A 26,143-nucleotide genomic window follows, 5' to 3' on the forward strand; every position below is an offset into this window, starting at 1 on the left:
TTGACACACAGTACTGCTCAAATACTGCAAATCATCTATCAGTCAAGTTGAGATAGGTTTTTTTATATTGCGCCCATCACCATAGTATCTGGGTAGCTCTCGTACGATTGCTCAGAAGCACTCTGCTTGGGGAACTTTTGTGGGCAGCACCAGAGTGAACATTAGCTCTGCTCCTTATCCATAGGATCCACAGCCAGGTCTACTGTGATGCCTGCAAGAAAACAGCTGACTAATGAGTAGCTTGAGATGGAACTGGGTATTGCCTATGGATCTCATAAGGGAAAAAAAAAAAATCTAATCCTCACCTTCATTGCTTGTATGTTATAGCCCTTCCCCCATTCTTCTTCTGCCTGTCTACATTGTAAGCTCTTTGGATTCGGCCTTTGGTTATGTTCACAAAGGCCCAGATCTTCAGAGGTTTTAGGTTCCTAACTCTCAATGGAAGTTAGGCACCTAAATACCCTTGAGGATCGGGGCCAAAGTACCTAGCACATTGTGGATGCTACTGGAAGCAGACCGACAATAAACAGTCATAAAAATCAATAGCGATAAGACAATCATAATGGTGAGGTCAATGGGTCTTATTCCTCTTTCACTTACTTCAGTGTAACTCCACCAACTCCCGTTAGTATGCAAGAGAGGAGAAGCAGGCCCTAGGTTTCCACTTGGTACAGTGACGTAGTGGGAGTCTGTGCTTGTATTTCCAAGCAAGCGCTGAATGTTCTCCACGGGTGAGCATATTCCGTTCTCGGTGTGTGTTAGTGCGGAGGCTCCAGTTGCTGTTTAAAAGACTCAGAGTTCAGTGTAGATTGTTTGACCCAGCTGCTTCGAACATGACATTTTTTGTTGCTTTTTTTTTTTTTTTTGCGGGGGGGGGGGAGGGTGAGGAAGGATTATTTTCTCAGGCATTGTTTGCAGCCATCTGCATGCTGGCTGCTTGAGAGTACTGTGCAGGCGGGAAGAGAAGAAATGTTATGCCTCCCAGCACCCTGGCTAATCTATTCCTCACAAAATTCCAGTGAAATTGAAATCTTCCTGACCAAAGCATTTAGGAGAAGCAACTAAACACACGGAATCATGCAGGATATTACACATTTTACAACATATACCTAATTTACAAATTTTGGGCCTTGGGCCAGGTTTTACATTGAGGTGACTCCATTGAATTAAGTGAAGTTACTCCCGATTTACACCAGGGATCGGAATCAGGTTCTCTGAATTCAGTGTGTATTTCTAATCAAAGCTATTTATAGTATCAGTCGAGACATGTTTTTGATGGGCAAAATGTGGACATTTGATGAAGTTATTTAAGTCGCAATGACCAGAATGCTGAAATAGGGTATGCACAAAATGTAGAGCTAAGGAAACCCCAAAGAGGTTACTTTAACCTAACTGTACTAACCAAATGCCCCTTAGGCTGAGTATCTCTCTTTCTATGTGGATAGAATTTAAGTAAGTGAGCATATGTATTTAAAGGAAAAAAGCCACAAATGTTTCTCTGAGTGTAGAATGAACTGCTGCATGGTTGCTAGCAGCATGTCACGTCTCTGCTCTTTTAAAGCCATTTCTGTTTGAGGGACTGGTGACTAGAGTGGTGGAATAACCAAGTTTTTTGCTGATCACACTGAAAAAAAATCAGATTTTTTTTCTAACCTTTTAAAGAAATTAAATTCAAAATTCAAAACCCAAAGTTGTTTCAAACTGAAACACGTTTTGTTTCACTATTTTTGAAAACTGAACATTTCAGTTGGGGGCTGTGTGTGTGAATTTTTTTGTTTTTGTTTTTGACAGAAACAATTTGATAACAAATTTGCAGGTGACCAGACTCTGCATTTTTTGATACAAAACATTTTGGCTGGAAATGTTCACCCCTTTCTAGCTGGCTAGTGTCTAAATATCAGTGCTGCCTTCTGGATGGAACATCAAGTCTGCTCAAGTGTATGGCTCAAGTCGCAGGATCCTTTGCTTATGGAGCACAAGTTACTGAGATGTATCCCTGATGTCATTTAATTGCAGCTGGTGACTTTGCTATCAGTTGTTTGTAGATTCTGAATGTCTATCAGTGATAATAAGTAATAAAATATATAATAATGAACCCTAACATCCTTTTTAACCACCGGCCAGTGCTTGGGTGATGGGGTCACAGCCCTGGACCCACCCTTTGGGGGTGTAGAACACCTCTGACCATGCTCACCTGCCACAAAATGCTAGCACAGAACTGGCTGTCCTCACCCTGGGAGTTCCCAGAGCCCTCCCTCAACCCCACCCACATCTAGAATCTAATCATCAGTAGACAGCAGGATAATACACGTTGTAAGGAGAGTGATCACTTTAGATAAGCTATTACCAGCAGGAGAGTAGTTGTGGGGAGGGGGAGAGAAAACCTTTTGTAGTGATAAACACCCATTTTTTCATGGTTTGTGTGTATAAAAACATCTTCTGTATTTTCCACAGTATGCACCCGATGAAGTGAGCTGTAGCTCACGAAAGCTTATGCTCATGTAAATTGGTTAGTCTCTAAAGTGCCACAAATACTCCTTTTCTTTTAGCAGGATTTGTATTTCCCATGACCAGGTCATCCCAAAGTGCTGAGTGCACAAGGCAATGGGCATTAGGTGAGAAATACGGGAGGGTAACCACAGTCACCATCCTGGACTTGTAGGGCCCTTTCCACTAGGACTAGTCTGGCTCTTAAAGAGAGTGGGTGCCATGTTCCTTTCTTAACAGGGAAATGCTGCCTGTGGATCCTTAGCCACGTGTGTCTGGTTTAACGTTAGCCGAAGCCGAATTACTTAAAGAAGAAATATGGACTTTAGTCTTCTTTTTTAAAAACAAATCTTTACAAAAATGGTTTTTAACTTTATACTGCACATTTTCTTGGGACTGTCCCAGACCCTGGAGTCCTTACTCAACCAAAACACCCTGCACTTGCAGGGGCGGAATCTGCCCTGGGTAAAGACCAGAGGAGTCAGCCCATCATATTTTTAACCACTAATACATTTTAGTAAGATCCAATTTTTTTCTCCCCCCCTTTGGAGCAACTGGTAAGTTCTGAAAAGCAGGAATGTTCTTGGGAGCAAACCCATCTTGAATCACATTCAGAACAAGAGTCAAACATTTCTTGAATAACCTAAACATGTGGTTGCAATCCCTGATGCTGGAGCTTTTAAGTATTGCCAACACATATTGTTCCCCTTCAGATGTTCTCGCAGAGCTTTAATAGGTGTCCACTGCATCCTATGGACAATGTCCAAATGAAGAACTGCTCCGTTTGCATCTGTTAATGATTGCTGTGGCAAACAGGCATTTGGCAAAGGTAACACCAATATGCAACCAAAGGTTGCTTTCCAGCAGCACTTACTAGGGTAATTTTCCAGGCCGCTATCATCTGTCAGACTCCATGGGCCTCAGACTGGTCCCAGTTAGGTCAATGGGAAGTTTTCCATTGACTGTAATGGAAGCAAGGTCAGGCCTTATATGTCCCCTGCCTGATAAAGGAAGTCAAAATACTTCCCATAAAATCCCCAAGGAATGTGTAGTTTGTGCAATAGTGCCGTTATAACTCTTGGAAGGCAATGGATGGGAAATCAGCTCAGGACCTAGTGCTGTAGAGGGAGGCAGCTTGCTCATGTAGAAAGCCTCCTAGGCACTGAGGGGGCAACATGCAGGGCAGTGGCTCTTGCCCCTCCTTTACAAAGATATAGACTGTGCCATATTCCTCCCCCAGTGCCGCCCTCCACCTGCTGATTGGTACACAGAAGCAGAGGTTCCCCCTTGCCCCTGATTCGCTCCCTCTGGAGCTCTGGAGGCAGCACTGGCCAGCCTGCCCTACCCTGCACTTGCCAGACAGATTAGGGTTGCTTCCTGTGTTGCTGTGCTGGTGTGGGAGGCGGCCCAGGGCTTCCCAGCTTGTGCAGCCATAATCCTGGCCCACGGTTTGCAGACAGCATCCTAATGTTCTGCAATGCAAAGGATGTGCCGCAGCTGCTAAGACCGTAGCAATTCCGGCCAACACATTCAGAGCAAATCCCAATGGATAGCAGTGACATAACCTTCGCGTATATTCCAATAGCTTTCTCTACAGAGCCTGATGTGCTGAGCTCGTCTGAAAGTTCTGGCCAAAATTTCTCGCTGTCTGGCTTCACTGGCACCACGAAATGAACGGCTGAATCCTTGGTACAGTCTGGAGTACGATACGCTACCGAGACACAAAGGGAGGCCTTGATGGGGCTTGTGCTGATGCTGGGGAAAGGACCGATGAAAGTATCACTTGATTATTCAAGTCCAATCCCCCCAGGACCGTAGCGTTTTAGCTGAACTTGCAGAGAATTCTCTTTCTTGATGGCTCAGCTTTGATTTTCACTCTCAGAGTCGGTGATATTGAAACACGGCGTGACAGCATCTCATAGCACTTGATAATTATGTCTGTTCTTCTTCAGGCTCTGACAGTCACATACTAAGAGAAAACCCAATCTGTTATTGTGCTTTTCTTTTGTTACCTTGCTCTCCTTCCTCCCTGCTGGTTCGTCTCATCCACCTGTTATGCCTTGTTGTTGAGGTTCTGATCCTGCAACTTCTTGGATGGAGGCTGACTGATTCTTGTATGTGGAGCCCTGTTGAAGCCAATGAGACTGAATGCAGGGGCTGCAGTCTGCATCGGTAGAAGTTACAGGATCAGGGCCTTAGCTTATAAACTCTTTGGGGAAGGGACGGTCATTTACTGTACGTTTGTGCCGTGCCTAGCTCAACTGGACCCCAACATGGCTGAGGCCTCTAGACGTTACATAATAAAAATATTAGATAGTAACAGTAATCATTAATTAATAAAGAATGTAGAGTATGAAAATAAGATCCAGGATGTGAGAAAAGCCACCACTTTAAGAGGAAAATGTCCCACTCAATCAATGACCAGTGAGCAGAGGCATCATTCTGCGTAGGAGCCAGACAGAAGTTGACATTTTTAAGAAGAGTACGCCTCTAACGGCTTCTTCTGCTCTTGAGAAGGAATGCAAGCAAATGGCACCTGCTCTTTGCAAAGTCAAGTCTCGTGGATGGATCCAGAGGCTTGCACTTTGGAAGGATGGAATGGAATGAATCAGGCTTATGCGTGTGGAAGCAGGAGCTGTAGTGAGAGATAGCCAGGAGGTGTCACTGTTACAATGCACTGCACCATACCCGTCTCAGCTGGAGGATGACTTTATAGCTACTACAACCAGGGCTTTCTTCTTTTAGCCTAGTCTTTCTTCAGTTATTTAAATCCCTTGGTTACTCTGTCTTAGTTTTATAATGAAAGTGAACCTGGCAGGTATGTATGGCATTTTTTGATATAGTAAATATTGCCGGATTACAAATTCAGGGCTAGATTCTGATGACGTTACGCATGAGTTAGGTACCTTCCTCCTTGAATAATCCTATTGAAGTCACTCAGTTACTCATGGAGTAAAGTCCCATTCAGTGTGGGTAAGGCAGTACTTAATTTGTAATGAAAAAGATGCTGGGACTCAAGCAATTAGGGGTCAGGGTCAAGCAATTTTTTTTACATTCATAACTGACGCAGCAAGCCCAGAGGTGCTGGGGCTATGAACTGACAAGCCTAAAGGTGCCGGGCTCAGCCCTGGCAAGCCCTGGCGCAAATTAGGCACTGGAGTCAGGGTATCACAATTTGGCCCTCAACAACTTAGGGCTGTTGTTTGATGTTCTTATTTGACTTCCTGACTACACAGAGAGAAACCTTTTTCCAGTTTGCTTGAGGAAGGATTAATAATCCTTCCTGTAAGGGAGGGAGTGCTGTCTAATGGTGAGAGCAGAGGCTCGCAAGTCAGGAAATTGAGGACTTTTGTTTCTGGCTCTGCTACTGACCTACTGTGTGACCTGGGATAAGTCACATAGCCTGTCTGTGCCTCAGTTACTCCATCTGTAAAATGAGGGACATAATACAGACCTACTGTAGCTCACAAGGGGGCTGGCAAGGTGCTTTGAGATCCTCCCTTGGAAAGGGCTGAAGAGGCACAAAGTATTATTCTAATGGAATTGGATTGTTCACCTAAGTTCTGGCAGCCTTTCTGATACAAAAAATGAATGGCAAAGTTAGGGAAGTGAATCCCGTAGGTCTAAATCAGCGATCAGAACATGCCAGCAACACTTAATTTGCTTCTCAGCAGAATAGCTACAGCTCAGTGTTCATCTGACCTCATTTATTCTCTCTGAGGTTCCACAGGCCCAGCTGATGAACAAAGCATTGAGCTTGCCTCTGAGGAGCTCAGAAGCAATGTTTGCAGAACGGGAATGTTTTCAGACAGCAAAGCAGCAGTAACTTGGCGCTTCCAGTATTTCTGGCGGCATTGTTTTCAGAGCCGAACGCCTTGTCTTCTGCTCAGGGAAATCATAGGGCTTCAAAACTCCCAGTGCTCAGGATGTGAACTCCCATCAATGCGATTTAAACTCAAAACCGTGGCTTTTAAGTCTCCAACTGCAGCTGGAAACGTTGAGCTACTGAGAGAAACAAGAAAGAGATTAGGAATCAGTCCAGTCATCAGAAATGACGGGTATCCATCTAATTACATTGAGTGATGGAAAACAAAAACAATCCCCTAAGAATATTTACAGAGAGATTAAAAACAAGTAGTTAAACCTCTAGATAAAAATCATTCTCTCTAACTGTGGTAGTTACTTTAACTGGAAAATGCAATGAATGCAAGCCACCACGGTTAATGAATACAGCTGGACCAGGCATTGTACTGCTGTTGCAGAGTTGTATGTAAACCGCTGAACTGCATCTCTCAACTTTGATCGGAGACTTTGAAGCCAAAAGAACAGCTTTAAATTCGAAACTTCTGTTGGAGCTCATACTTCAGTTGGGCAGAATGCCAGGAAATGCGAAGACTTATGGCATTATGAGTCTCGTGTAGAGGAAAAGGCTGCAGGGAATAATTTAAGTTTGTTAGCTGTAAACAGAGAGATTGAAGTATCTGCCTTCTTTTCCTTTAAACCATCTTTTGGGGACGAGAATGGGGAATTTTAGTGCTCATAAATGTTATACCGATAGCATGGGCTAAAGTCAAAACATTGTGCTGGCAGATAGAGTATATGTTTCCAACACACGGCTGTGCCAAGGTGTCCCGCACCTGACCCTGCAACATTCCTACTCTTCTAGTCTTAGGTCTTTCCGATGAAGAAACTGACCAACCAGGCTGAATGCCAAAATGTCAAATAAGGACACTTGAAACCACTAAATGACCACCACTGAAGGCACCTGAAACCACCATGCTTTTCGCCTGTGTTACCTAACCCGTCTTTGGACCAAATTCTCTAGAAAGGATACAGGGGTCTCTTTAACAACAGAATAATGGTACTAATGTGCATTTACACATTTTCATTTGAGGATCTCAGCATGCTTCACAAAGCCATGGCCAAGTGGTATTCCGATCTCAACATTGCCCATGGGGATGCTGAGTGACAGAGAGGTGAAGTGACTTGCCCTGGCTACTCAGCCAGCTGGTGTACAAAGTGTGGAGAAGAAAGCAGTAGAACCTAGCAGCTTTGCATCTAATTACAGCAAAGGAATGGCAAACAAAACATCAGACATAATCAGGCTCTTGCCCAAATATGAAAGAAGGGACCTCAAACTGGAAACAACAACTGGGAGGCACAAATCAAACTGGGAACCCCAGAAAGAACAATCTGTGGTTGTAGCACAGGAGAGGTTGAAAGAATGAAACTAGCATGAATGAGCCCTATTGGATCAAGATGAATAGGAGGGCTTGTGTGAGTAAGCGCAACTCTTGTAAGTATGGGTTGCAGGATCAGCACTCTGTGTCAATACTCATTGTGAGCTACACCGGGAAGCAGATCATAGGTGGCTCCCCCTCTGGGCTGAATTTAGAAAAGAACATTGTTAACATTAAACACGGACAAATCTTTCCTAGTTTGAGACATGGAACTGGTATTTCCCTCCTTGGAAAATTGCTGCCTTCCCTCTGAACATCAGCTCGGATTGTCATTTACGTCATATGAGAGGAGAGCCACCCATCGTGGTCTAAGGGACCTTCTCAAGTGATAGGTAGAGAGTTTTCACTGCCAAAAACTCTGGGTATGGAAAGGAAAACTTCACTGCACTCTGCTCTGGCTTGGGAATCCTGACCCTAAGTGAGGAGGGATAATTTTCATTGGTCAATCTGAAGGAGGTGCCAAAAAGCTCTAAAGTGCTAATATACAAACCTTTTTGGTCATGACTCCCTTTGCCCAGCTGGGGAGCAACTAGGTGGACTGGAAACATGGATTACATATCAAACAAAAGGTTGCACAATGTAAGGCCCTGATCCTGCAAAGACTTATGCACGCGCTGAACAGCACCAATGGAACCATTCGCAATGCGCAAGTTAAATACAGGCATACGTCTCTGCAGGATCAATGCCTAGATACAGAAGACAGATTTTAAAGAAGGTTTTATAGGATTCTCCTCCAAAATAGTCAAACTATTTAAATGGTAAAAATATAGACAGATTTGATTGCACTAAATGTACTCCAGAGAAGAGCAACAAAATACTCAGTGAATCATCTAGAGTCACAAAGTATCTTTGCTATAGATAAGTCTATTTGTGTAGGAAGAGAAGTTCATTGAATTTACTCACATTCTCCCTTGGAACCTTTTTTCTTTTGAGCCTATTGGTACAGCTCAGTTGAGAAATTTAAAAATGATAGGCCTAATTCATCACACCACACAGCACATATAGGCTTAATTGGGATACTGGCTGGGATACGGCAGGCTCTGCAGTGCCAATCATGGGGTTTGCATCTTTTTAGTGTATTCTCTTTGCAGTCCTAGGAGCAGCGCAAGGATTTTCCCCTTTGAGATAATAAATGATGCTGATGATTTGAGTTTAAGAGACACAAATGAGAAGAAAAGGAGGACTTGTGGCACCTTAGAGACTAACCAATTTATTAGAGCATAAGCTTTCGTGAGCTACAGCTCACTTCCTCAGATGCATATCGTGGAAACTGCAGCAGGCAGTTTCCACGATATGCATCTGAGGAAGTGAGCTGTAGCTCACGAAAGCTTATGCTCTAATAAATTGGTTAGTCTCTAAGGTGCCACAAGTCCTCCTTTTCTTTTTGCGAATACAGACTAACACGGCTGCTACTCTGAAACCTGTCACAAATGAGAAGGGAAACTTGCTGAGTGTCAGTCACCCCACAGTCCTAACCCCAAAAGCAACAAAACCAGACCCACACAAAACCAGGCTAACCAAAAAATGCAAAGACTGAGATCTTGCCAAAACTAAAACACAGTCTCCTCTTCCCGTCGCTACACATAATGCAAAGCCAGTAAACCCAGAGCAGCAGTGAACAGTCGGCACAAGGAAGAGTAGCTGGGTTGAATTTGCTAGCGAAAAAAATATCATAGGCTTGTTGTTAAGAAAGAAAGAGAACTAATTCTCTCTGTGTATTCCGATTCGTTTTGGTTTCTCGTGTGTGCCCTGAAAAAAAAGAGACAGAGAACATTCGAACCAAGAGGCATCACATTAACAGAGAAAACAGAACAACGTTATTTGCAAATGAAGATCATTTAGATTACAGACAAACCTTGTGCCGGTCACTGAACTGCGCGTGCACACAGACAAAAAGTTGGCCTGGATGCACGTCAACAAATTGAGGAAGGCGTTTTGACAAGACACTCAAGTGGAGAATGATATGGAAATAGAAGGGGGAACAGAGCAAAGAAACAGTATCACCGAACTGCAAGTGGGAGCAAATAATGATTTTGGCCCAGATCCTCAAAGGTAAATACTTAAATATCTTTGAGGATTTGGGCCTTTCTTCTTTCTTTCTTTGTTTCTGTTTATTAATAAGAGAAAGATACAGTTCTAGCTGTGAAATCATGTGTCTGAAAGTGGGTTGCTACTAGAGTTGCATTTAAAAGTTGTCCCCTGGTCTACTAGATAATGAATTATTTGGTATCTTTGCTTTCACCTTAAGGGACTATAATAAAATAAATACTTAAGAATACCTAGCCCTTATATAGTGCTTTTCATCCATAGCTCTCCAAGTGCTTTAAAAAGGGAGTAAAGGTCATTAGCCCCATTTTACAGATTTACATTTTACAAACTCTGCACATTTGGGGAGAACAACAACAAAGAACAAAATCTTGCACTTACCGGCCAGCTGCAGCCACTGGCTTCTCTTTCTGGGAGAGGTAATGGGAAGCTCGGTGAAGGGACAACAGAAGTGCTTCTGTGCATGCATGGCACAACCCTGCATCTCTCGTTCCTGTGAATCGCCCCGCTGGTTTTAATGGGACTACACACACGAGTAAGGGCTGTGGAATCAGATCCTGGATGGTCACATAGCAAGAATTGTGGGTTAACAGGCTGTTTGGATGGAGAAGGTGGTGTCAAGACAGTGGTAGAAAGAAGCAGCTGGAGCATTGCATCCAGCACGCAAAGCAGTAGCAAGAGCCGGAGCAGCTGTATGGTCCGAAAGAGAAAAAATAGTTTCTTTCTTTGTACATTTGGTGCATTTTAAAATGTTCCCAGAGAGGGGCAGTAGAGACCAAACCCACAAACAAATGGAAAAATACTTCTTATTCACCAAAAAGAAAAGAAAGGAGGAGGGAAGAGAAAATTATTGTTTTATAATGGATTTTTCTTAAATGAAGGGAAGTCACATTTTGTGTCTAGAGAAGAACACTAGAGCTATAAAAAAGAAGGGCGAGGGCTCATATAATACATAAATAATCCCTAGCTCTTCTATAGCAATTGTCTCCCATAGATCTCAAAACACTTTACAGAGGAGGTCAGTATCATTACCCCCATTTTATAGATGGGGAAACTGAGGAACAGAATGGCCATGATTTGCCCATGGACACCCAGCAGGCCAGTGGCTGAGCTGGGAATAAAACCCACAATGCATCATGGGGCTGAGTGGTGGGCAGCAGAGGATCTGTCAGCAGAAATGCAAATGTTGAGATGGATGAGCGGTGTAAGCAAGAAAAATGACAGAAGGCAAGTGTATGTTAGAGAGACACGCTCAATGGATCACCCACCAACGAAAAAAAGAGGGAATGCAGGCCCAGACGCCTTGGTCCTGTGAAGTGCAGTTCTGACAGCTGTGTGGGTAAGAGGCTCCAACAGATCAAGACCGAAGGAAAAAGACAGAGTGACCACCCTCTGAGGCTTTTGAGAGAGACTTCAAACCTTGGTGAAACAGTCGCTGCCTGACGGAAAAGCCATGATTCTTAACCGCCAGCCACGTCCATCTGTTTTTTATGAATGGAGCCTACTCTGTTGTTGTATCCCACCCCCTTGTTATTGTTTTATGGCACCATCTCACATTCCAAAGTGCCTCGTTATTATTTATTATTCCGTTAGCTTTGCGTTAGAGCTGAGGAGCTCCATTCATGGCCCTGTTGTACTAGGCACGGTTCACACAGATAAGAAAGAGATGCTCCCTGCTCCCAACGACCTTATGGTACAAGGACTTGTCTCTATGGACAGTTAGCATGCGGCAAAGTAGTCTACAGCGCCGTAGCCTGCTGAGCACTAAGTTGCCATGTTGGACCATGTGACTGTGGACTAGAAGTTGAGTGTACCTGAACCTACCGCTGCATACAGATTTCAAGTGATGGAGACTCCACCACATCCCTAGGTCAGTTCTTCCAATGGTTAATCACCCGGACTCGGAACAATTAGCTCCTTATTTCTAGTGTGAATTCGTCAAGCTGCACCAAGAGTCACTCTAGTGATAAGAAAGGTACTATTTAGAGGCACATTGCCTAAGAATATTTATCACATATGGAGGCATGGGTGGCGGGTGGCCTGCTGGGAGTAGGGTGGCGAATGCTGGGGGTGGGGGCCACGTGCAGCCTGCCCAGTGCTCTGGGCCTGGCGGGGGTGCATGCTACCTGGTGCTCTGGGGGCTGGCGGCTGCAAGGGGGGGGCATTGAGGAGGGATCTCAGGCAGAAGGGGTGGGCCAGGGGCTAGCCGCCCTGAGCCTGTGGTTCACCCCCCACCCATGTATGGAGGGGAAGGGTGGTCTCCAGGCTATAGGGAAGGGACAGGAATGTTGGTGTAGCTGTGTTGGTCCCAGGATATGAGAGAGAGAGAGAAGATCAGTGAAAGGGACAAGCTTTCGAGAGCCACAGGCCTTGAAGAAGAGCTCTATTGAGCTCAAAAGTTTGTCTCTTTCACCCACAGAAGTTGGTCCAATAATAGATATCACCTCACCCACCTTGACTGCATGATAGTATGCCCAGTACATAGTACGTACCATAGCAAGATACCTGCCAGAGTACCAGGGCCAGCTCCAGCCGCTTTTGCTGCCCCAAGCAGCAAAAAAACAAAACAAAACAAAAAACCTTGCCGCCAAACACGGAGGCGGAGTGATGGTGCGGCCGCCGAATTGTTGCCGGTGACCGAAGAAGAGTCGTGTCCCCGCCGCCGAATTGCCGCCAAGCGCGAAATGTGCTGTGACAGAGCGGCCGCCAAATTCCCGCCGCCACGGTGGGCGGATTGCCGCCCCAGAGCCCGACCTCCTGCCGCCCCTGGCACCTGCTTGGTTCGCTGGTGCCTGGAGCTGGCCCTGCGGAGTACCAAAGTTTGAGATGTAAGAACACCAATTTTACGGATATTCCAGTGTTCCATCGCAGCTTCGCTTTCATACTCAAACCGTAATCAATGACTGCAAGTGGAGTAAAAAATGATACTGTTAGAGAGATATTCCAGAGATAGTACAGGTTTCTGAAGGAACTAAAGGGTTAATTACCTTGTAGTGTATGCAGTCTATGGCAGCTGCTCGAGTCCTGTTGGCTAGAAGGGTCTGGAATCACACAAAGGTGAAATGTGTGGAAGTCTGACTCTGGTGACCAAGGCAGGTGTGTGCTGAGAGCCATTTTGGAGCTGACAGAAAAAACTGTCTCGGGCTGGTTTGGCCTCTCGCATTCATTGGTAACCTTTTATTTTCTTGGTGAAAACCAAACATTTTGCTTGAGAAATCCCAGTGAGTACTTCGTGATCGATAATGCATACCAGATTTCAATACCTGAGCATTTATACAGGACGCCAATGTCCCAGGCAGAGTAAAACGAGTTGGCTTGCTCCAGAAATTCACCATTCCCCACTGTTTTGCTGACTACCACCACCTGTATTATTTCTGAGGTCATGCAGCACGTCTGCTGGACAGACTGATGTCTGTACAGCTGACTGTTTGCATATCAATTCTAGAGTCAGAGGAAATTCTTCAAATCCCATGGCACGAATGTGTACAGCTACCGCAAAGCAGGCAGAGTTGTGCCAAGTTACAGCCTCTCTGTCTCTCCTCTGTCGCTACCCGTATAACAAATGCCCTGTAAAGAAAACTGGAAAATATTTCAAGAAGGAACAACGATAACACAAGATTATCTGCCAAAGGATGGAATTTAATATTCATGGCTTTCCTCTAGCCTCTGTATTTCCTGTTTCTAACTTAACCCTCTGCAATCACCAAAGATCAGTGATATGCTTATAATTTTCATTTCTAAAAGGCCCCTCCCCTGAGATCTCAAAGCAATGTTAGTGTATTAGGGAGGCAGAGACATATTATCCCCATTTTGCAGGTAAGTGCCTTGCTTACCTTCAGTGCATCAACTCACTCAAGCTCCTTGCATGGCAGCAGCTTGGGCCCAGATCCTAAAGATATTTTGGTGTCTGACTCCCATTGAAATCCATGGGAGTTAGGTGCCTACTTATCTTTAAAGATCTAGGCCTTGGCTACTGTCCCTTCTCCTGTTTCCTTCTTCCGACAAAATGAGACACACCCACCCACCCAGCATCCCCTTCACCAAGTGCTGGGAGAAGCCCCTTCCCCTAATGGATAAACCCATTCTGCCAGCCTCCCAACTCCCCTCATCATTCTAACTCCGGGCTTCGTTCACAGCTGCCAATTTAACCAAACGGCTTTATTAAAGAGAGAGTACGGAGGGGTGCTTTGAAAAGTGACCTCAGTGAGCACCCAGCTCTGCCAAGCTTTCTCACACCAGCGATGCCCCCTTTCAGGGGGGGAAGAGGGAGTCCAAGTATTAATCAGCATGAGAATACAGCCTTCAAAGAGAATTCATACACCTATGGAGGGCTGCAATTGCCAGAGCAGCTAAGGCTTTCCTCTGTAGCTGCTGCAGGTGTTCATATATGTCAGAGAGCTGCCTTCCATTGCTATCCATCTCTCCCCCTTTTCTGGTTTCCCACCAGGACATCTTTCCCTGGCAAAATACTTCAATACATGGACACAACGAACGGTGGCTGAAAAAGGGATTAATTAGAGCTGCAAATTAAATTCTGTATAAGCATGGAGCCCATGGTTTGCGCTACTGAAACTGCCTGCAAAAAAAGTCATCTAGGCACAGATCAGTGCAAACAAAAGAGGCCCATTACTCACCACTGGCTTCGTGTTCATACCTTTCGGCCTGTCTGCCCTTTTGGAAACCAGGCTGCTCTGACTCCTAGCTGCTGGCAGAGGATGGTGAGTAGAGCTAGTCCAAAAATTTTCTGTCAAAATGTTTTATTTTTTGGCCAGAAAATCAGTTTTTCATCTAAATGGAAAGTTTTGTGGGAAAAGTTGGTTTTTGCTGATATTTTTTGGCTTTCATCAAAATCTGAAAACCTGAAAACTGAGGAGTTTTAGTTGAAAACTGGGAAAAAAAATTGGTTTGGAGCCAATATTTTTTTCCAGTTTTTGGTTGCTAGAAACTGAAACATTTTTGGTTTGGGGGTTCTTGGCAAGTCCCCCCCCAGAATTCAAAGAAATTTAGACAAAAACAAAAATGTATGCATCAAAATTGTTTGCAAATAAAAAACAAAACAAAAAACGTTTCCCAACCAGCTGTAATGGGAAGATTGGGAAAAAACCTTTTTATATTTTTAATGCTGTAGATGTAAGTTTAACCAGGAAGAATTCAGCAGTTCCCAGTGACTTTCACATGCAGATGATGGACTTGTGACATAACATGATTCTCCTCTAACCTACACTGAAGTGAGTGATGTAACAGGGGCATCAAGGGAGAATCAGGCCCAGTAGAAACTGAAAAATTACATGAGATTATTTTCAGATGGGGTTTGATTATCAATGATTATTAGGGAATTAGACCTTGATTCTGGAAAGCATCACTATTTAGGGCAACCACTAAGCACTTGCTTAATTTTAAACTAATCCCATCTGGAAATCTGAGGACTAGAGATAGATTTGAAATAATCTCCTACTCTGCCCAGATTTAGACTCCTCCACAATTTGGGGAATTTCAGGTGTAGAAATGGATTACAATTTGACGTGCACACTGGCCTCCTTCTCAACAATGTGGCACAGAATCAGGGAAGCCCAGAAGTTTTGGAGAGTTCAAGTCTGGGCCAGATCCTGGTTGCTCAGGTCTGTTTCTACTCACAAACATATAAAGGGAATCAGGCTGCTTCTGCTTCTATTAGAGCCAAGGTTAACAGTCTCATAGACTTCTATCACAGCAGGATCTAGCCCAAAGCATTTTAAGTGATAAAGTATCTCTTGCATGAGCACCTCAGTCTAGAAGCTTGGGGCGCCCCAAAAGAAGCTGAAAACTGGTTGAATATCACTGGCCTTAGAAAGGTCAGAGGCAACAGCTAGGAGAAATATATAGAATGGGGCAAATAGATCCAGGCTGTCACTCCAATAATATTATATTACATATATATCAGTGAAGGTGCTGCTAACAATTCCCTTTTTTATTGCTACATGTATAATATTCACAGTGGTTTCCCTGGCTGTCTTTTGGATTTTTTTACAATCATGTCATAATTAATTTGATATAGTGACTTCTTAGCAGACTGTCACTGATCATTGTACAGCAAATGCTTTTTACTGGAACAAACCCAGCCATCCAGATGGGCACGTTTTCTACGTTATTAAAAATCACTTATGCTGCATTGTAAATTTATGTGGTGCTGTCAGGAGCTTATAATGTACGGGCTCTGGGTTCTGCAATCGGATCCACCCAGGTAGAGTCCCTGTGGATTTTATTCTTTGATTACAACAGGAAAAATGTGTACATGCCACAAAACCTGTATAGATGTCCAAATGTATCCCTTCCCTCAGACCCTGTGCATGTTGCTTGGCTGCGTAGATGCACCCGATGAAGACAAGAAAAACCCATGGTGCAGAATCTCGGGCTGCGGGGTTAAAAATAGCCATGTAGATATTCAGGCTTGGGCTGGAGCCCAGGCTCCAAAACCCTGAGAGGGGGAGGGTCTTGGAGCTCAGGCTCCAGCCCAAGCGGGAACATCTACTTTTAGCCCCACGGCCGGAGACAACTGACCTGGGGTCTCCAATTCGATGCTGTGGGTTTTCTTTGCAGTGTAGATGTACCCTTCGATTGTAAACTCTCTGGGGCAGGGACTATTTCGTAACACATGTCTGCACAGCGCCTAGGGCAATCCTGATTATAGCTTCTAGGTTCTACTGCAATGTACTATGAAGCAAAAACAATAGAGAGTGGACACACATACCAGCAAGGGTGCGTAGGCATTGATCATGGGAAGAGGGTGGGAAGGGCTTCTAGAAAAAGGGCATTTTAAAGGGAGAGATTGAGGGAAGAGAGTAAATGTGTGTGGTGGATAAGAACAGGAAATTCTATGGACTGTATTACACTGGAGGTCACAATGGTCCCTTCCGCCTTATAATGGAAGGATCTGTGAATCTTGAGAGTAAGGCAGCATGTGACATAGAGAAGTGGAGAGTGGAAGGAGGAGGTGGGGGGAAATTGGAGGGGGACAAAGGGACAATAGCAACAAAGATGTAGGTGGGGGTGATGTTATGAGTGGCTTTGAGGGTGAGGGCTGAGAATATAAGTTTGGGGGGAGGGAATGTCTTTTTGTTCCATGTCTGCACAACACCTAGTACAACCAGCTCCTGGTCCATGATGAAAGTTCCCAGTGTGACCACAAATCATACTAATACTAGGGAATGAAGCTTGAATATGATGCACCTGGTGACAGGAAGCCCAGGTAAGGATTCCAGGATTGGGCTGACATGATCAGAGAGGCAGGTGAGATAGAGGACTCAGGCCTTTGGGTTAGGCTGGGTGGGGGAGAGCCGATGTGGGACGGAGACAGGAAAGGCTAAATTGCAGAGATGACCGGGTGTTAGCAGTAGGGACAAAAAGGAATCTGGCACTGGTGTGACTGCTGCTGGATTACAGTGTCCAGTTCTGGTGCGCACAATTCCAGAAGAGAGGGGTTAGAAAAGAGCCCCAACAATGTTTAAAGGGTGAGAAAACTTGCCTTATAGATATATGGGTATCACAAGGAGCTCAATCCATTTAGCTTAACAAAGAGAAGGTTAAGGGGTGATTTGCTCACAGCCTGTAAGTAACTACATGGGGAACAAATATTTAATAATGGGCTCTTCAATCTAGCAGAGAAAGGTCTAACATGATCCAATGGCTGGAAGTTGAAGCTAGGCAAATTCAGAGTAGAAATAAGGCATACATTTTTAATGGTGAGCATAATTAACCATTGGAACATCTTACCAAGGGTTGAGGTGGGGTTGAGGGGTTTGCTGAACTTGTGTTGGTTTGCAACCCCCTCTTACTCCCGCAGTTACATAAATCCAGAATAATGTCATTCTAAACATCACTATTATGATTATTATTCTACCAGGCATTTACTGATTCAATCACATTATTCTTCCTGTCTCTTGCTACTTCACAGTCTCTCCTGATCAGAGCATGAAGCCACCAACACTTGAGTCTGAATCAAACTTTGATAACCAGGATGTCTGTTTAGGTTCGAAGTTGGACAAAATAAGAACATTTCCCATCCCCACTGGAGAGCATTCAGCTCTTCTGCTATGGCTGGTTAGGAACATTTCTAAGGAAACAAACAAACTTCTACAGGGAAAAACACTTAGAAAATTAGCGCGCTCTCTCTTGACAAGGTATTTTAAAAATCTAGATTTCAATTCATGAGACGCAGTAATTAATACAATACTCCGTATGAACCAATAGAAAAGGAATCTGACATTATGTGCAGCTATGTATGAAGACGCCGAGCAGCACCCATGTCCCTTCAGGTGACTTTTTTTGTTTCTGGAGAGGCAGGTGTGAGGATTGTCTGCAGACTGGGATGGTCACAATGTCGCAACATGGGAGCATGGGGCAGAAAAAGAGCAGTGTTTTTTGGTGTTTCTTGAAGGGTCCTCTCTTCCCCTGTTAGAAGCATCCAATTAAAGAGAGACAAAGGAGTTCCAAAGCGAACACTGTACAGGACAATAACAAGAATGACCAGCTGGTCCTAGTAACAGACAGAAGGATGGGAGAGGAGCCAGCAGAGTGATGAATAGGTCTGGAATCTAAATGCTGCAGATTAGCACCTCATACAATCAGCCTTTTGCCAGGTGCATGTCATTTGGACAGTGAGATGGCCTATGACTGATTCCTGGCCTGACTGAAAATCGCCTGAGCTTATTAAGCCATGGTCATGGTGAGAGACTACAAGAACTGTCCGGAGTAGCAGTTGATTGAAACACAGACTGCTCCACCCATAGAAATGGTAGTTTAAGACTATAAAAACTGCCATGCTGGATCAGACCAATGGTCCATCTAGCACAGTATCCAGTCTCCGACAGTGGCCTGGACCACAGCTTCAGCCATTACTGGACTTGTCCTTCATGAACTTATCCATTTCGTTTTTGAACCTCCATTTTGGTCATCACAACATTCTATGGCAATGAGTTCCACAAGTGATTTGTGTGAAAAAGTAATTCCTCTTGTGTGAATTATACCGGCTGCCTATTGATTTCATTGGGTGACCCCTGGTTTTTGTATTGTGGGAAAGGGTAAACAACACTTCTCCATTCACTTTCTCCACACCCTTCATGATTTTGAAGACCTCTGCCATATCCTCCCTTAGTTGTCTTTTTTCTAAGCTGAACAGCCCTAACGTTTTTAGTCTCTCCTTAGATGGAAGCTGTTCCCTACCCTTGATCATCTTTGTTGCTCTTCTCTGAAATTTTCCAGTTCCACTAAATCCTTTTTGAGATGGGGCAACCAGAACTGGACATAGTATTTAAGGGGTGGGTGCAACATGGATTAATATAGTGGCATTATGATATTTTCTGTCTTATTTTCTACCCCTTCCTTAATAGTTCCTAACGTTCTGATAGCCTTTTTGACCACTTCTGTGCATTGAGTTGAACTTTTCAGAGAACTATCCACAGTGATTCCGAGATCTTTCTTTTCTATTTTATGTGTAGTTGGGATTATTTTTTCCAATGTGTATTACTTTGTAATTGTCAAATTTCATCTGCAATTTTCTTATCCAGTCACCCAGTTTCACGAGATCTCCCTGTAATACTTCAGGGTCATCTTTGGACTTAACTACCTTGAATAATTTTGTATCATCTGCAAACTTTTGAAGATCATTGAAAAACAACGTCCCAGTTCCATGCAACACATATTCGGGTACATAAGTTAATGGTTCAAGTGATCCAAAAATCCGGTCTCAGCCTTAAAATTTCATCTCACTTTTGGATTTCTTGCCCTGCAGGGTGACTGCAGTCAAATAATACTGGTCTTCTGTTAAAAATAACCCTCTCCCACACTGGAGGACAAAGAAATTGTAGGGCTCCAGAATTGAACTCTAAATTGTCAGATAGTCTTGTCAAGCGTTACAAAGATGTGGCAGAAGCTCAAAGCCAAGGAACGCAGAAATGAGACTATGACTCCTTTTGGCCGTATAGATTTGTTGAACTGCAGTTGGCTGCACAACAGCACTGCGCCGATCTATCGACCATGGATTGTATACAATGTTGGCTTTTGTACCTATGTCCACAGACTCTCACTAAAACCAGGGGGGAAAAAGCTATTCCCAAAGGGCTACACTGTGTTCTTGGGATATATGAAGGAAAAAGTGATTCTTACTCCACCAGAGAAGAGAGGACCCCAGCCAGTAACATTCTTGGTAGCATCTGGGGTTGAAAGGAGGAGAAGGTGTTCCATATATCTAACTTATTGGAAAGGAATTCCCTTCCAGAGAAACCATTTAGTAACTAGGGTCAAGCTAGTTTGCTGTCAGGACTCAAGAGGCAGCCAACGCTGACAACGAGCATCAGGACTTAAGGGTGAGTGGAGGAAGCAGGTGGAATCTGAGGAGGGAGAGCTGAGTTCCAAACAGCTGAGCAGACATTATGCTTTACTTTTGGTACTGTCACAGCAGAGCATTTGAGCAGTTTGTCTCCACCTGCCCGGATGAACTTGACTAAGGACTCTTAAAAGGGAAAGCTGAGACAACAATGAAAGAGCAAAGGATGGTTTCTAAATCACCCAGCCCTTTGTTTGGATGATCAGGGATACAAGTAGAGAAAAACAGCAAACTGTTACATGCAAAAAATGCATAAGTCTATTGGATTTATAGAAGAGATATTGGCAAGTACCGTGAACATTTGAAGCCAAAGCTATTACAGCATTCACTACACCCTCCCCGCTTTACCACATCCCAACTTAATATAATGTGTCTTTTGGCTTAGTACGGGTTTCAGCAACGTTTAAATAGGTCAACAATTACAATCACACATCGACTGTGCAATACACTATCCTGATGATGTGTTAATATACAGCAACCTCTGGACAGAGTCTGTAGAATTTCGCTGCTGTTTTATAGCCATAACAGAAGGTGGTCTTAATTGGTACCTCCTAAGCCACCTCTGAGAATAGGAAGCTTGGTATCGGGGATACACCATTAATGAAAAAAGTGTTAGGTGTGAGATTAGCAAATGGTGAAGAAAACCAGGATGCTGAAGTCTAGCACTGTCATTAACATTATATATGCTGAATTTCTGGAAATAGTTTTGGGAGCAGAATTGTCACAATTGTAGAATTCTAGCGGTGCACTAATCCCAGCTACAGTGATTTTGCCCTTGAGAAGGGACACATGGAAGACTCAAGCTTGAATATGAAAAGAAGCTATTGTTTTTATAGTGATGACAAGCCAAAAAATGATCATGCATGTCAGAGTGTGACTCTGTGTGTGCGCTAGGGTACCTACACATTTCAAAGGAATGTTTCACTAAATCTACAACATACTGACCTTGATGGTAAACAGCAGGATCTAACCTGTGAAAGAAAACACTCCAACTGCCAGCCTGAACAATGAGGTCCTTTCTGGTTTCCATATTCCGGGACAGTAAAGGGGACGCTTAACTCCTCTGCAACTTCTTTATTTCCTTCTCTCTGTATAACTGCTATTGAAATAACTAGCCTCCAGCTGGCGGGTAAGTGGGAGAAAGTTCTCCCCCTAGGGCAAAAACAGAGCTGCCTTAGCGAATCACCTATGAGCTGTTTGTCCCCCACCAGCCTGTTTTAATGTTACCTCTGTGCCCTGACTGAGTTCCAACAGACCAGGGCGTGACCAGTCAGGAGATGGCTTCTTACAGGAGTGTTGCTGCCAAGTCCCCTAAGCCAGCTGTGCTGTAGAATGAGTGATCTCTCCGTGCTGATGGCAGTCTTTCAGGTCCTGTTACGTCTGAAGATATCCACATTTCCCCTTGGATAGTTTGGAAGAATCTCTCGCAAAGGAAATTCTCATTTTAACAGCTCTTCATCTCCACAAGTGGCTGCTTTAATGGGTCTCCCACCAAACAAACACTCTTAGGGTATGAATCATAATAGCAATCTTTGTATCTTTTAAACACTCATTAATTACTCCTCACAATACCCCCAGGAACCTGCTAAATATTAGAAACCCATTTTACTAGAAAACTGAGATGCATACAGGTGAAGTGACTTGCCTCAGGCTACACAGTGAGCAAGTGGCAGAGCTCTAAACAGAATTAGGGGTCCTGACCTGCAAGTCTGGTGTCAGTCCATTTCCCAATGACCACATTTCCAAAGGCAACCATGGCAAGAATGGCAAAACGGGGGGCAAAGTCATAATGTCATACAGATAAGTATTTGAACCTCCAAATATATATGAATGTAAAACATTGCTTCTAATACAGAGGCTAAATAACCAGCCAAAATTAAATGTCCCTTTCTTGAAGAATTTGAATTCTGGAAGGTGAATTTAATGGACGCCATGGTCAAGGTCTTTAAGAGGAATACAGCTGCTACTCAATCTGCTCAGTTTATCAAAAGGAAGATTAAGAGGTGATTATGGTGTATAAGTACCTTCACAGGGAGATTACATCAGATACTTATGGACTCTATAATCTAGAGGAGAAAGGCATAACAGGAACCAAGATTAGAAGTTAAAGCTTGACAAATTCTAATTAGAAATAAGACACAAATTGTTTACCAGTGAGGGTGATTAACCATTGGAACAGATTACCAAGGGAGCTGGTGGATTCTCCATCTTTTGTCTTCAGATCCAGACTGGATGTCTTTCTGGAATGTGCTTTAGCTAAACAAGTTATTGGGCTCAATACAGGGATAACAGGGTGAAGTTCTGTGTTATACAGGAAGTCAGACAAGATGATCTAATGGTCCCTTCTGGCCTTACAAAATCTATAAATATGGAAGAGGCTCTGGCAGGTTTAAAAAATGTAAAGAAAGAAGTTTAAATAGTCAGGGGACAGAGAACGGCTGTACATTGCTCAAGAGTGGCAGGGGGAGGGGAGGTAAGCACAAATGAAAATGAGAAGAGAGTTTGGCCTGAGGAGTTTTGCTTGGGATAGTTTATTTTGAGGGGTTTTCCTTCCTTTCATAAATACTTGCTACATCTTTTATTGTGTCTCATTTGTGGGGCTGTGCATTTCTTCTGTCCAATTAAAAAGCACATGGGTTATTGCTTGTGCCTACAACAAACACACCCAAAACCACTCAGCTTTGAATACTTCTGTTTATTCACACCAAGGAAGTGTGCAGCTAAATTATGTAGATACCTTTCAAATGGATGGGATAATTTTTACTTCAATATAATTTCCACATGCTCAGCAACCTTCATCACAAGGCTGCGTCTGTGTGGCAGCTACCATTAACCATACAGCGTGGCTGCCACTTCACCTTGATTCTAACATACATTGAAAGAAAACTCTCTGAAATGCGCTTATAAACCCTCCTTCCCCCTATGCAAAAGCTTTATCCTCCCAACAGCCTCCAAAGACCAATGCAGCTTACCCCAAATGGAGCCTAGATCAGTTTTTCCAGCCAGGCGTTTTCTGCTGTTGTGTGTCACCGACCAAAGAACTCACTTGGCATTAGCTACATATTAACATTCCCTGTATGTTATTTTGCAACCACATTGGGACGAGACCCATCAGTTTATGATTTGTTAGCATGCTGGGAACCCCAAGCTGCCAGTATTTCACTGACAAATGACCTTTTACACCTACTACAGATGTCAATGGTGGGTCCTGGACTCATCTGAATCCAAGTCTCAGTCAAGTATTAGACAGATGCACCATGTATTACTTACAGACTTACTACTTCTTTATTTTCACAGTTAGCTGTTTGGTTTTGCTTTACATTTTTTCAAGTTCATAAACCTTATAAGATTGTTATGGAAAAATTAATTTACTATTAAACCTATTCAATCTGTTTCAGAATGGAACCCTCTCTTTTTGATTTTCATTTACAACTAGTTCCGTTCTGCTTGACTGGTTTTGTTTTTTCTATTTATAGCCAGCACAATTTTTTTTTTTTTTTTTTACCATGGATACAGTACATATGTAAATTAACTAATGGAAAAATATATACATTTCACTCTGTAATGAGAACCTTAAATGATATTATTGCCATGGAGGATATATCCCTGTATTATAATAAAATATCAAGCAATAATCAACTGCTAAGATTTCTTTTCCACCAACAACACAAAAATAGCACCATACATAAGATAGTGAGAATCTACACTCAGTAACACAATTGTGCAACTAGAAATGTACAGTACTTTAGTAACAGTACAGAGAGTATTGTTTACAATATGGAAATACCACCACTGTAATCAAAGAGCATCAATCTCTTATGAACAACAACATATCGTCATGACACTGAAATAAACAGCTCTCTTTTCACTGGTATGGAGTAACTGAGGACAGAGCATAGCTGTAAATTCATAGTAAAAGCATCTATAAAACAATACAAAGCAAAAGTGCAGAATTAAACGTTTTTGTTGATATTTTTGGCCATTACAAAATGGGATGGGATGTAGGGTCATCAGGAGATCAAGGAATACAAATGGTGCTCTGTTTTAAATGTAGGAGGATTTCTGCTCAGAAATAAATGGCATTTTTGCTCAGACAGTCAAAAGAAATCCATCCATTAAACCAGCAGATTCATGTTCCATTATATGGACGCAAACTTGGGGCCTGGCCCAAAACCCCACTGCCGTCTATGGGAGTATTTCTATTGACTGCAGAGGGGGCTGGATCAGGGCCTCCAGGAGGCAAAATAACTCCCACTACTTAAGAAATCCATTTCTCATCACTCTGAACAGAATGAAAGGGTCTTGTGGTAAATCACATGACAGCATATCACATGACACAAGTAACATGCTGTCATAAACGACATGCGAGGATGTGGCATTTCACAGAGTCAAGCCACATCGTGAGCTGAAATGTTACCTTTTGAGAAAACCCCAAACCCTAAGAGGGATGCAAATCACTTTACCATGGGGGCCATGAATGGCAGAGTGAGATGCATGTCAGTAAACTGGGGTAAAGGGGTGTAACTTACATGTCAAGGGATTGAATGGGGAGAGTATGGCAGGAAAAGCTACTAACAGGCAGTCTTAAAGTAAAGCAGGCTCTCTCTGCTAGATCTGATACTTCCTTGCACTTTCTCATTACCTGTTTAGCTACCTACTCTGTCGGTTTTGTTTTTTATACCGTGACCTTCAATCAGCTACATTCCCCCCTACCTCTCTTTCTGCATTAACTACACCATTTTATACTGACTTATGCTACTTGGTAACTTACACAACCAGCTATGTCCATCTGAATTTGGACCCAAGGTCAGAAGTAGGAGGAAAAGGTTTGATTCTGATTTTAAAAGGAACTTACCCAAAGAGCCACCAGAATAACAACCACCAAATTAGATCATTTCCCTCACACACAAAAAACGTCTAGTATGCAGAATACAGATTTGTTGGGGCCAAGCACTTACAGAGCAGTAATTGTGTATGCAATTGTGCCTGCAGACCAGCACTTGGGTGCACAAGCCAGGACATAATTTGCCCATGCAAATATGGATGCATATGCAGTTACCAGTCTGCGATGGAAATTAGATTCCTAGGTTTGAAAGCTCAGTCCTTAATAAAGCCATAACAAATTATTTCACTGAGCTCCTGGACACCAGAACAGTCTTAATAAGGGAGAAAATGTTGTTTAAAAATGTTAAGTACTAAATGCCTTTATCCCTCGGCACATTAAAGCAAGGCAATAACACGAGAGAGAAGCATGAGCCACGATGCTCACATTCGGATCCAGACTTTCCCAATGTTTAGTGCTGGGGACTGGGTTTTGTTCTGTGCCCATCTCCAAAATCATAAATATTAACATGTCGCTAGAGCGAGGACAAAGCTATAATTCACCCATATAGCTCGGCTCATTTCACAGAGCGTGAGTGTAACCTACCCACAGCATGCCTGGCAGCAGGGCTTGGCAAGGGAAAGGATACATGTCTGAGGCTATGTCTACACTACCGCGGTAAGTCGACCTACGCTACGCAACTCCAGCTACGTGAATAACGTAGCTGAAGTCAACGTACTTTATGTCGAGTTACCGTGGGGTCTACACCTGGGGGGCAGGGGGGGTCGACGGGAGACACTTTCCCGTTGACTTACCTTACTGTTCTCGTCAGGGGTAGAGTAAAGTCGACTGGAGAGTGATCTGCTGTCGATTTGGTGGGTCTTCACTAGACCCGCTAAATCGATCACCGGTGGATCGATCTCAGCATGTGGATACCAGCTGTAGTGTAGACATAGCCTGAGTTAGATACGGCAGAGAGACACTGATCGACTAACACTCACTAAACCAAATTCGGCCCTGTGTGGAGCTCCCATTTAAATCTCAGAGAAGAATTTGGTCTGAAGTTTAGACATGTGTGAGGTAATATCATTTACACAGCACTCTCCAGAGTAACAGCCGTGTTAGTCTGTATTCGCAAAAAGAAAAGGAGTACTTGTGGCACCTTAGAGACTAACCAATTTATTTGAG

At 43.5% G+C, this 26,143-nt stretch overlaps 1 long non-coding RNA gene across 2 annotated transcripts; it reads right to left on the bottom strand.

The window, feature by feature from the left end:
* Positions 1 to 1,759: 1,759 nt before the first annotated feature.
* Positions 1,760 to 26,128, bottom strand: LOC311527666. Of its 2 annotated transcripts, XR_014713411.1 has the most exons (4): positions 23,106 to 26,128; positions 10,155 to 10,330; positions 6,190 to 6,492; positions 1,760 to 4,456 (listed from the first exon to the last, which is right to left on the bottom strand). It is a non-coding gene; the product is annotated as an uncharacterized lncRNA (long non-coding RNA). The 2 variants fall into 2 exon arrangements; XR_014713412.1 differs by lacking the exon at positions 1,760 to 4,456 and having other exon boundaries at positions 6,180 to 6,492.
* Positions 26,129 to 26,143: the final 15 nt, after the last annotated feature.

This window comes from Lepidochelys olivacea (assembly GCF_965140295.1).
Source record: "Lepidochelys olivacea isolate rLepOli2 genome assembly, chromosome: 10".
NCBI lineage: Eukaryota > Metazoa > Chordata > Testudines > Cheloniidae > Lepidochelys > Lepidochelys olivacea.